General features: G+C 46.8%; 1 long non-coding RNA gene across 1 annotated transcript in view; it reads right to left on the reverse strand.

The window, feature by feature from the left end:
• LOC148508780 (uncharacterized) overlaps window positions 1-8,902 on the reverse strand; it is a 103,373-nt gene extending 94,471 nt beyond the window's left edge. The window contains exon 1 of the long non-coding RNA XR_015869546.1: window positions 8,784-8,902. This is a non-coding gene — a long non-coding RNA (uncharacterized LOC148508780). The remainder of the gene's footprint in view (window positions 1-8,783) is intronic.
• Window positions 8,903-10,686: the final 1,784 nt, after the last annotated feature.

A 10,686-nucleotide genomic window follows, 5' to 3' on the forward strand; every position in this document is an offset into this window, starting at 1 on the left:
TAGCCCCCCCAGTAGCAGGCCCCTCAGTAGTATGGACCCCCAGTAGCAGACCCCCCCAGTTGTATAGCCCCCCAGTAGCAGATCCCCCCAGTAGCAGACCCCCCCCAATAGTGCCCCCGGCCCTTGCACAACTTTCACAAGTAAAAAAAAAAAAACTTACCTGATTCCCCGCTCCCGCGCCGTCCGCTCTGCTGAGCCTGTCACACACTGCGGAGGGAGCCGGAAGACGGAGCTCATGTGTGAGCTCCAGCCGGCTCCCTCCGTGCAGCAGCCAATGAGAGTGTGTGACAAACACACAGCTGCCGCTGGCGGCTGTGTGTTTGTGTCTGTGTAGGGCAGAGCGCTATCACAGCGCTCTGCCCTACACAATAGGAGCCCTGATGTCGGATTCTCTAGTGAGAATCCCACATCAGGCGGCCGCCGTTCGGCCCCGAACGGGGATCCGAGTCAGGCGGTGAACACCCGAACAGGGTTCGGGTGGACTCGGATCCCCAATGTTCGGAGTGGTTCGGATTCCACAGAATCCGAACCGCTCGTCTCTAATATATATACACACACACACAGAAATGAAGAACTGCTGGCACTCAATACTTAGACATGTCCATCCCATCTGGGTGCCTCCAATGTACGTAATACACAACCAATCCAAAATAGTGGCACTGACAGGACTTAATACAGCAATAAAGTCGTGGTGTAAAAACACCTAGCTCACAGCAAGTACATCCGTGCGGTCAACGTTTCATTTAATCAAAAATGTCATCGTCCTGATGAAATTTTTGATTAAATGAAACGTTGACCGCAGAGAGGTACTTGCTGAGAGCTAGGTGTTTTTACACCATGACTTTATTGCTGTATTAAGTCCTGTCAGTGCCACTATTTTGGATTGGTTATATATACAGTCAGGTGCATAAATATTGGGACATTGACAGAATTTTCAGATTTTGGCCTCTATTCACCACCACAATGGTTTTGAAATTTAACAAACAAGATGTGCTTTAACTGCAGACTTTCAGATTTAATTTGAGGGTAATTACATCCAAATCGGGTGAACGTTGTAGGAATTACAACGGTTTCTATATGTGCCTCTCACTTTTTAAGGGGCCAAAAGTAATGGGACAAACTAAACAATCCTAAATCTAACTTTCACTTTTTAATACTTTGTTGCAAATCCTTTGCAGGCAATTACAGCCTGAAGTCTGGAACGCATAGACATCACCAGACGCTGGGTTTCATCCCTGGTGATGCTCTGCCAGGCCTCTACTGCAAATGTCTTCAGTTCCTGCTTGTTCTTGGGGCATTTTCCCTTCAGTTTTGTCTTCATCAAGTGAAATGCATGTTCAATCGGATTCAGGTCAGGGGATTGACTTGGCCATTGCATAACATTCCACTTTTTAGCCTTAAAAAAGTCTTTGGTTGCTTTTGCAGTATGCTTCGGGTCATTGTCCATCTGCAATGTGAAACGCTGTCCAATGAGTTCTGAAGCATTTGACTGAATAGGAGCATATAATATTGCCCGAAACACTTCAGAATTCATTCTGCTGCTTTTTTCAGCAGTCACATCATCAATAAATACAAGGGAACCAGTTCCATTGGCAGCCATACATGCCCACGCCATGACACTACCATCACCATGCTTCACTTATGAGGTGGTATGTTTTGGATCATGTGCAGTTCCTTTCCTTCTCTTCCCATCACTCTGGTACAAGTTGATCTTTGTCTCATCTGTCAATAGGATGTTGTTCCAGAACTGTAATGGCTTTTTTAGATGTTATTTGGCAAACTCTAATCTGGTCTTCCTGTTTTTGTGGCTCACCAATGGTTTGCATCTTGTGGTGAACCCTCTATATTTATTAACAGTTTCTTATATAGCGCAGCATATTCCGTTGCGCTTTACAATTGGAAATATTGATAGAACAAAACAGGGTAATAACAGACAGACATAGAGGTAAGAGGGCCCTGCTTGTATATATGCACTCTTGTGAAGTCTTCTCTTGATTGTTGACTTTGACACATATACATCTACCTCCTGGAGAGTGTTCTTGATTTGGCCAACTGTTGTGAAGGGGTTTTTCTTCACCAGGGAAATTATTCTTTTGTCATCCACCACAGTTGTTTTCCGTGGTCTTCTGGTGTTGCTGAGCTCTCCGATGCGTTCTTTTTTAAGAATGTTCCAAACAGTTGATTTGGCCACACCTAATGTTTTTGCAATCTCTCTGATGGGTTTGTTTTGATTTTTCAGCCTAATGATGGCTTGCTTCACTGATAGTGACAGCTCTTTGGATCTCATATTGAGAGTCGACAGCGACTGATTCCAAATGCAAATGTCACACCTAGAATCAACTCCAGACCTTTTACCTGCTTAATTGATAATGAAATAACGAAGGAATAGCCCACACCTGTCCATGAAATAGCTTTTGAGTTGATAGTCCCATTACTTTTGGCCCCTTAAAAAGTGGGAGGCACATATTGAAACCGTTGTAATTCCTACACCGTTCACCCGATTTGGATGTAATTACCCACAAATTAAATCTGAAAGTCTGCAGTTAAAGCACATCTTGTTTGTTTCATTTCAAAACCATTGTGGTGGTGAATAGAGGCCAAAATCTGAAAATTCTGTCAATGTCCCAATATTTATGGACCTGACTGTATATATATTGTGACAGTTAGGTTAGGGGGTCCCTCTCCTGGGTAGAGGACTCCTTCCTTACACACACACACACAGCAGCAGGGAAGCAGCACACCAGTCTGGATGCAAGTACAAGCTGGTCGGCGCCAGTCTTTATTGTACAATGTCAGAAACATAAATCCTAGCCCTGTCGGGGCACTAACTTCACAGGTAGTTCCCTCACTACCAGAACCTGGCAGGGCCTAATGCCCTCGCCAGCAACAAAAGCACAGCACAACACTCACGGTTAGGTTTCCAAGTGTCTCTGAGCAAACTCCCTGCCTGCTCTCCCAGGTGAGACAATCAGCCCTAAACAAACTAGGCTTATATTGGCCACTCTCAGGTGGAAAACTAACAATCCTATTGCCAGGCTGCGAGAACCAAAACCTGGAGTGGCCGTGGGTGGAGCCCTCCCTCTCCTCTCACCCACAATCCCCAGGTCCCAAACCGGCTTTTCAAAAAGCCGAAACTCAAGCCTGCTACACTGCAGACTTTCTCCTGGGGGTTTAAAACACAAAAGACAGGAATCTGGGACAAATGTACCTGCCACAGACCACTTTACCAGTGATCCTATCACATATCCCCCCCCTTTGTTTCGACCTGTGGGGCGGAACAACTGAAGCCCCCAAACAATGAACGCGTGACAACGCGTCAGCATTGGCCAGCTGGCTTCCTGGCCTGTGTTCCACTGAAAATTTAAAAGTTTGAAACGCCAAGAACCATCTTGTAATTCTCACATTACTGTCCTTATTTTCAGACATCCACTTCAGAGGGGCATGGTCAGTGATCAATTTGAACTTTCTTCCGACCAAGTAGTACCTGAGAGCCTCTAACGCCCACTTTATGGCCAACGCCTCCTTCTCCACTGTGGCATAGTTTCTCTCATGTATATTCAACTTTCTGCTAAGGTAGAAAATAGGGTGTTCCTCACCCTCCTTGTTCTGGGACAGGACCGCTCCTATACCTACTTCTGATGCATCGGTTTGTACTATGAATTCCCTTTCAAAATTAGGAGTCATCAGGACTGGTTGGGAACACAACTCTACTTTCAACTCCTGAAAAGCTTTCTCTGCCTCAGGACTCCATTCTACCATGACTTTTGTTTGCCTTTGGTCAGGTCAGTCAGTGGGACTGCCATGGTGACAAAGTTGGGTATAAACCTCCTGTAGTACCCCGTAATTCCCAAGAAGGCTCTCATCTGCTTCTTATTCAGAGGCCTTGGCCAGTTTTGTATGGCATCAACTTTATTGAGCTGAGGCTTTATCAGGCCTCTGCCAATGGTGTATCCCAGATATTTTACTTCCTCCATGCCTAGACAACACTTTTTTGGGTTGGCTGTCAAACCTGCCTTATAGATGGAGTCCAACACTGCTTGCACCCTGGGTAAGTGAGACTGCCAATCGGGACTATGAACGACCACGTCATCCAGATAAGCAGCCGCATACCGTCTATGGGGCCTTAGAACCCTGTCCATCATTCTTTGGAAGGTAGCAGGTGCCCCATGTAGCCCGAAGGGCAACATCTTGTACTGAAACAAGCCCTCTGGCGCTGAAAAAGCTGTCTTTTGTTTGGCGCTCTCGGTTAACGGGACTTGCCAATACCCTTTGGTTAGGTCAAGAGTGGTTAAATACCTGGCCGTCCCTAGTCTCTCAATCAGTTCACCCACTCTTGGCATCGGGTAGGCATCGAATTTTGAAACACTGTTCAACTTTCGGAAGTCATTGCAGAAACGCACACTCCCGTCGGGCTTTGGAATCAACACAATGGGACTTGACCATTCACTATGTGATTCTTCAATAACCCCTAACTCTAGCATATTTTTTATTTCTTTCGACACCGATTCTCTTTGTGCTTCTGGTAACCTATAGGGCTTTAGATTAACTTTAACCCCTGGGTCAGTGATGATGTCATGTTTAATGACCGAGGTTTTCCCAGGTACGTCAGAGAACAGCACCCTATTTCTAATCAGAAACTCCTTGACCTCTTGTTGTTGAATTGCCGACAGGGTTTTTGCCACTGTCACTTCGGGAACTAAGGGCCCTGGACTTACTGGAGGGTCTCGGACGGCCGACAGTACCGTTCTATCTCTCCAGGGCTTTAACAGATTTATATGGTATATCTGTTCCGGCTTTCTTTTCCCCGGCTGGTAAACTTTGTAATTGACCTGCCCCACTCTTTCTAAGATTTCAAAGGGCCCTTGCCATTTAGCCAAAAGTTTATTTTCCACAGTGGGAACCAATACTAACACTCTGTCCCCAGGAGCAAAGCTGCGTAACCGAGCATTGCGGTTGTATACCCTCTGCTGTGCCTGTTGAGCCTGTTCCAGGTGCTTTCTCACTATCGGCACTACCGCAGCAATTCTCTCCTGCATTTGAGAAACATACTCAATCACCGTTTTGTAAGGACTAGACTGCCCCTCCCATGTCTCTTTGGCAAAGTCTAGTAACTCCCTTGGGTGTCTCCCATACAACAAGTTGAAGGGTGAAAACCCGGTGGAGGACTGGGGAACTTCTCTTATGGCCAACAATAAATACGGCAATAAGTAGTCCCAATCCCTACCATCCTTGTCGACCACTTTCCTAAGCATGTGTTTTAACGTCTTGTTAAACCTCTCGACCAGCCCATCGGTTTGGGGGTGATAAACCGAAGTTCTTAACTGTTCGATTTTGAACAGGCGGCATAACTCTTTCATGACTTTGGACATAAACGGTGTACCCTGGTCAGTTAGTATCTCCTTAGGTATACCCAGCCTGCTAAAGACATGAACTAGCTCTCTGGCAATGGTCTTGGTTGACATATTGCGCAACGGGATCGCTTCCGGGTACCTGGTAGCGTAATCCATTATGACCAGAATATACTGATGTCCCCTGGCAGACTTCATTAAGGGTCCAACCAAATCCATCGCTATTCTTTCAAATGCAGCGAGATAGGCCTCCACATCATCGCCCGAAGTCATCTTTTGGAGGAAGTGACTGGCTCGTACGGAGTGAGTGGTGGTGGGAGGACCAGTATTAACATCTCTGGGCCGGGCGACCAGGTGCTGTACCACCTCTCTTATGGCCTGGCGGGTTTCCTCAATGGCGACCTGTTGTTGCCTCTGGGCTGTCTCCAAGGCCAACAGTTGCACCCTGGTGGATTCCTGCTGAGCCGTGGTAGATTCCTGCTGAAGTTTGTTTGTCTCCTGCTGAGCTGCTGTAGCTTGGAGCAAGGCTTTAATAATGTCCTCCATTTTATCCCGGGGCGTAGGTTGGAAGCTGAACCTTGCCTCTCTGAGCATTGGCTGACGCCTCCTCTATGGGACTCCAAGGACACAGTGTTATTTCCACACTCACAAATTGGGTGTCTGTCCCTTTAATTTTTAAATGGAAAGTTTTCCTCTTGCTGCAACTTCAGTGTGTGTGGGTGCCCGCATTCTCCACCATATTGTGACACAGTTAGGTTAGGGGGACCTCTCCTGAGTAGAGGACTCCTTCCTTACACACACACAGCAGCAGGGAAGCAGCACACCAGTCTGGATGCAAGTACAAGCTGGTCGGCGCCAGTCTTTATTGTACAATGTCAGAAACATAAATATAAATCCTAGCCCTGTCGGGGCACTAACTTCACAGGTAGTTCCCTCACTACCAGAACCTGGCAGGGCCTAATGCCCTCGCCAGCAACAAAAGCACAGCACAACACTCACGGTTAGGTTTCCAAGTGTCTCTGAGCAAACTCCCTGCCTGCTCTCCCAGGTGAGACAATCAGCCCTAAACAAACTAGGCTTATATTGGCCACTCTCAGGTGGAAAACTAACAATCCTGTTGCCAAGCTGCGAGAACCAAAACCTGGAGTGGCCGTGGGTGGAGCCCTCCCTCTCCTCTCACCCACAATCCCCAGGTCCCAAACCGGCTTTTCAAAAAGCCGAAACTCAAGCCTGCTACACTGCAGACTTTCTCCTGGGGGTTTAAAACACAAAAGACAGGAATCTGGGACAAATGTACCTGCCACAGACCACTTTACCAGTGATCCTTTCACAATATATATATATATATTTTTTTTTTTTCCCAATAAGAGCTTTCCTTTGCAGTGTGAGTACTTCTGGGTTTATGACCTGGGAGTCTTTATCAATGTGTGAGCTGCGGGGTCACTGGGAGGAATCCTATTGGATCAACTTGGGGAATGAGTGCAGTAACAAGCCTATAGGCTTCTATTAGGCAACAACATCTATAGTTTTGATTTCCAGAGCTTGGTGCATATGGCAAATGCATTCAAACCTCTAAAAACTGCAGTTTTCTGAATTTCAACCACATTTTGGGCTTGATACATGCCATCCAGATAGCGAAAAACACAGGGGGCAGAATGCATCAAGCATACATATCAGCATAAATAACATTGGTATGCATGACTAAAATCACAAAGGACAGTTCTCACGGTAAGAGCTGCCCTTTGCGATAGAGGGATTTCCAGGTTTATGACTCAGAACACCCTCTGGTGGCAGCAGGGGTTACTTTTGGGCAATGCCATCAAAAGATGTCTTTGCCAGTCGCATCCAAGCCCCGGAATGTATCGCATTTCGGGGCTTGCTGCATATATGGTGAGCAGTCAACCTCTGAATACATCATTTTCGAAGGCTTAACTGCAAACAATGCAATAGTGCATCCTGCTAAGGAAAACAGATAGACAAAGGGCTCAATTCAATGCGAATTGAATAGCGCTGGGAATGAGCTCCTGGAGCTATGCAATTCAGCACGCTGCTAAGCCCGACTAAGGAATTCTTCTCATATCCCTCCTGGGTTGCGAGCAGATATCCCACAAAAGTACAGGCGCGATGCTGTTTTCTGGCCTTAGTGCGTCGGAAACAGCATCAAAGCGGAAAGTTTAGTCGGAGAATGCCCGTTCTCGCAACTAAATACCTTGTTTAAGGCATGAGGACTGGTATTCCCCGACCGGAATGGGTATGGGCGGTTCGATTCCCGTCAGTGGCAGCCCGACAGGAGCAGAGTGCGACGCAGCGGAAGCCCGACAGCGCTGGAAATCCCGATCGTGGATAGGTAAGTATCCACTAACCTAACCCTCCTTAGGGGTGCCTAACTCTAACTTCCCCCCCAAGTGCCTAACCCTAATCCCCCCTCTAAGTGCCTAACCCTAACCACCCCCTTTCCCGCTACCCAAACCTAAGTTCCCCCCGGAGGTGCCTAACCCTCCCTCCCCCTAGCCTAACCCTCCCGGGGGGGGGTGCCTAGCCCTAAGTCCCCCCCGGGAGCCCTAAACCTAACCCTCCCCCCCCCGCGGCTGTCCGCTCGCGGCGCCCGGCATCACTACGATCGTGATGCCGGGGAAATGCGGGCGTCTACATCTAGACGCCCAGCATTTCACCCTTGCCGGGATAAGACAGTCGGGAAGCCGGCTGCCGGTATATAGGCAGTCGGCTTCCAGATTGCTTCCCCCCCGACCTAACCGCGCGCAGAATTGAATCGCTCTGGGAGCTCATTCCCGGCGCTATTCAATAGAGAAAATAAAGGTTAGAAAGATATAAAGAACATAAAGAGAAATTATAGATATAATGAAAGGACATAGAGAAATAAAGACAGATAGAAAAAAATATATAAAGAAAGTGAGAGAGAAATGTAATACCATTATGCGCACATATTGGTCAGTTACAGAATCCTCGGCATCACTAATTTTCCGCAAAACTTGCAATGTAGGCGAATGTGGAACCCGCAGTTTGCCAAAGCAGATTAATGCAGAACCCGCGGTTTGCCAGAGCCACTTTGACCAATGGACTTAAAACTGCAACAAAAATAATTATGAAACCACCAGAAATATGTTACATTTATTTCTGGTGCCACTTTTAATTCATTCGTCAAAGCCACCCACATCTACCTCTAACAGGACTTCTGCAAGGACTTATTTTCTCCCACACTGCTGTAATAATGTCTAAAAACCACAATGATCTCTTTTTAATATATAACAATAAAAACTTATAAACATTTACAAAATGAGTCAAGAATTTATCAAGTTAATTAGGATTGATAGACAGAAATACTGAGAGAGATGCAATAAATTAGATACTACATTAGATGCTGGGGGTATAGAACTAGACTACAACATGATACATAGGAATATATATATATTAGACCTGGGCAGTCAGATACGCGGCGCACAGTCCACGCAAAGCCCCGGAATCCGCTTTCAGCGTTACCCACAGCGGGGCTCCTAACTGGGGGTACCGCGACGGACAGCGGTCCCACTTCCTCCCCTCCATGCGCCTATATAGAGGACAGCTAACTGCTCCCCTGACTGCACCCCTCCGTCCCCATCCCCCTCCACGTGTAGCGCCGCGCATGCGCGCCGCGGAGAGGGAGGGAAGTAGGGGGGAAGCACAGTGGTGACGTCACTCCTCCCCTCCCACTTGCTGAGCTGCCAAAAAAACTAATGTGAAAAAAAGTTGGCCGGGGGCCGATAGTGAGATATGAGTGGCCGCTCCAAGCCCAGCTCTGCTCCCGCTGCTGCTGCTGCACAGGGCTCTCTGCTCTCTCCCTCCACACACACATGCACTTGCCCTGAAAGCTGCTGCTCATGCTAAGGAAACACACTGACACCCAGCTAGACGCATAAGGCAGGCATAATGCCACCCCTGCTCTGATCCTTATTTTTCTTTATTATCATTATTATCCCAGCATAAGTCCCATAGGATGGTGGCACCAGGACAGGGCTGGTGGATGCTGCTGGAGGATATGCCTGGTGCCTGCACAGGGATTGCACAGTGAATGGGCAGGAACCGGCTTATTGCCTGCTAATAGAACATGAACACGGTAAGAGAGAATTGCCTCATATGCATCATATACACCCCTGCCCCATTGATCTGTTTTATTATGTCCTATCTGATCCCTATGTATGACATTTGCTGGGGAACTTTTCCAATGGACTCACCTGCCTCTGTGCCTTGGTAGGGATTGGTGTATTGCACTCAGTCCCTACCATGGCATTGGTGTATTACACTCAGTTCCTACCATGGCATTGGTGTATTGCACCAGTCATTTGGAGACACATCAGGTGGCAATGGTATGTTATGTCAGTTTTGCTTATTGCCCTATCAGATGTGTTCTGTTATCTTTTGCACTAGGTGTTCTAGGTTGTTTTAACATTGGTGTTGCTGGAATGACTACTAATTCTGCATTGGCGGTCAGCCTTAAAATTGAATGCTGAATACTGTTCAAATTGCAAAAAGCAAATGTCAGGAAGCTTGCAATCTAATCGGCATTCAGCAATAGTAAAGTATATCTATCTATCTATCTATCTATCTATCTATCTATCTATCTATCTATCTATCAGTACTTCAGAAGTGTAAATAATGCCAACATTTATGCTCTATATAAAAAAAAAAGAAAAAGCAGACAAGTGCATAGTTTGTGTCTGGACTCAGAGGGGCAGCATTAATATGTTCGCTCAGTCTGCTGCTCTAGGATATGTTAAGCTCTTAATAGACTAATCAAAGAGATGTTAGCGTGTGGTTTTGATTTTTGTTTTTTTTTTCTTTCTGGCCACTTGGGATCTATGAGCCTTTTAACACCAGAGAGTCAGATGTATTTGTACTGTAAGAGTTCAGTCATCATGGGGAGCGCAGATTTTGGCCGTTTAGGGCTGCATTGGAGGGGTTATGTGAGGTTGAACCCCCACACTCACCCCCTCTCTTCAATGAAACAAGCTCCCTGGGTGCCAGCGTTCTACAGGTCCTACAAACCCAGCCAGCCCTGCTGTGACTGTAAAGAATAATTTATGGGGTTATTAGCGTTTTTTAATTCTCTCTTTTCCAGCTGTATGTTTAAACGGCAATTTATAGGTGCCATACTTGCCAGTGCATTGACGTAACCTGGTCGCCTGCAGTGGTAGCATGCAAACTTGCTTGCTCCAATTGTCTGACAGCTGATTAATTCAGTCTTTGACAACGATTTGACTGCATGGCTGCTGTCAGACTAGCGCCCACAGGCTCACTAGGGAACGTTGAGAGTTGTAGTTCTACCCAACAGACTTATTGATTG

The sequence above is a fragment of the Taudactylus pleione genome, unplaced genomic scaffold, assembly GCF_031769625.1.
Source record: "Taudactylus pleione unplaced genomic scaffold, aTauple2 ptg000345l, whole genome shotgun sequence".
NCBI classification, from domain to species: Eukaryota; Metazoa; Chordata; class Amphibia; order Anura; family Myobatrachidae; genus Taudactylus; species Taudactylus pleione.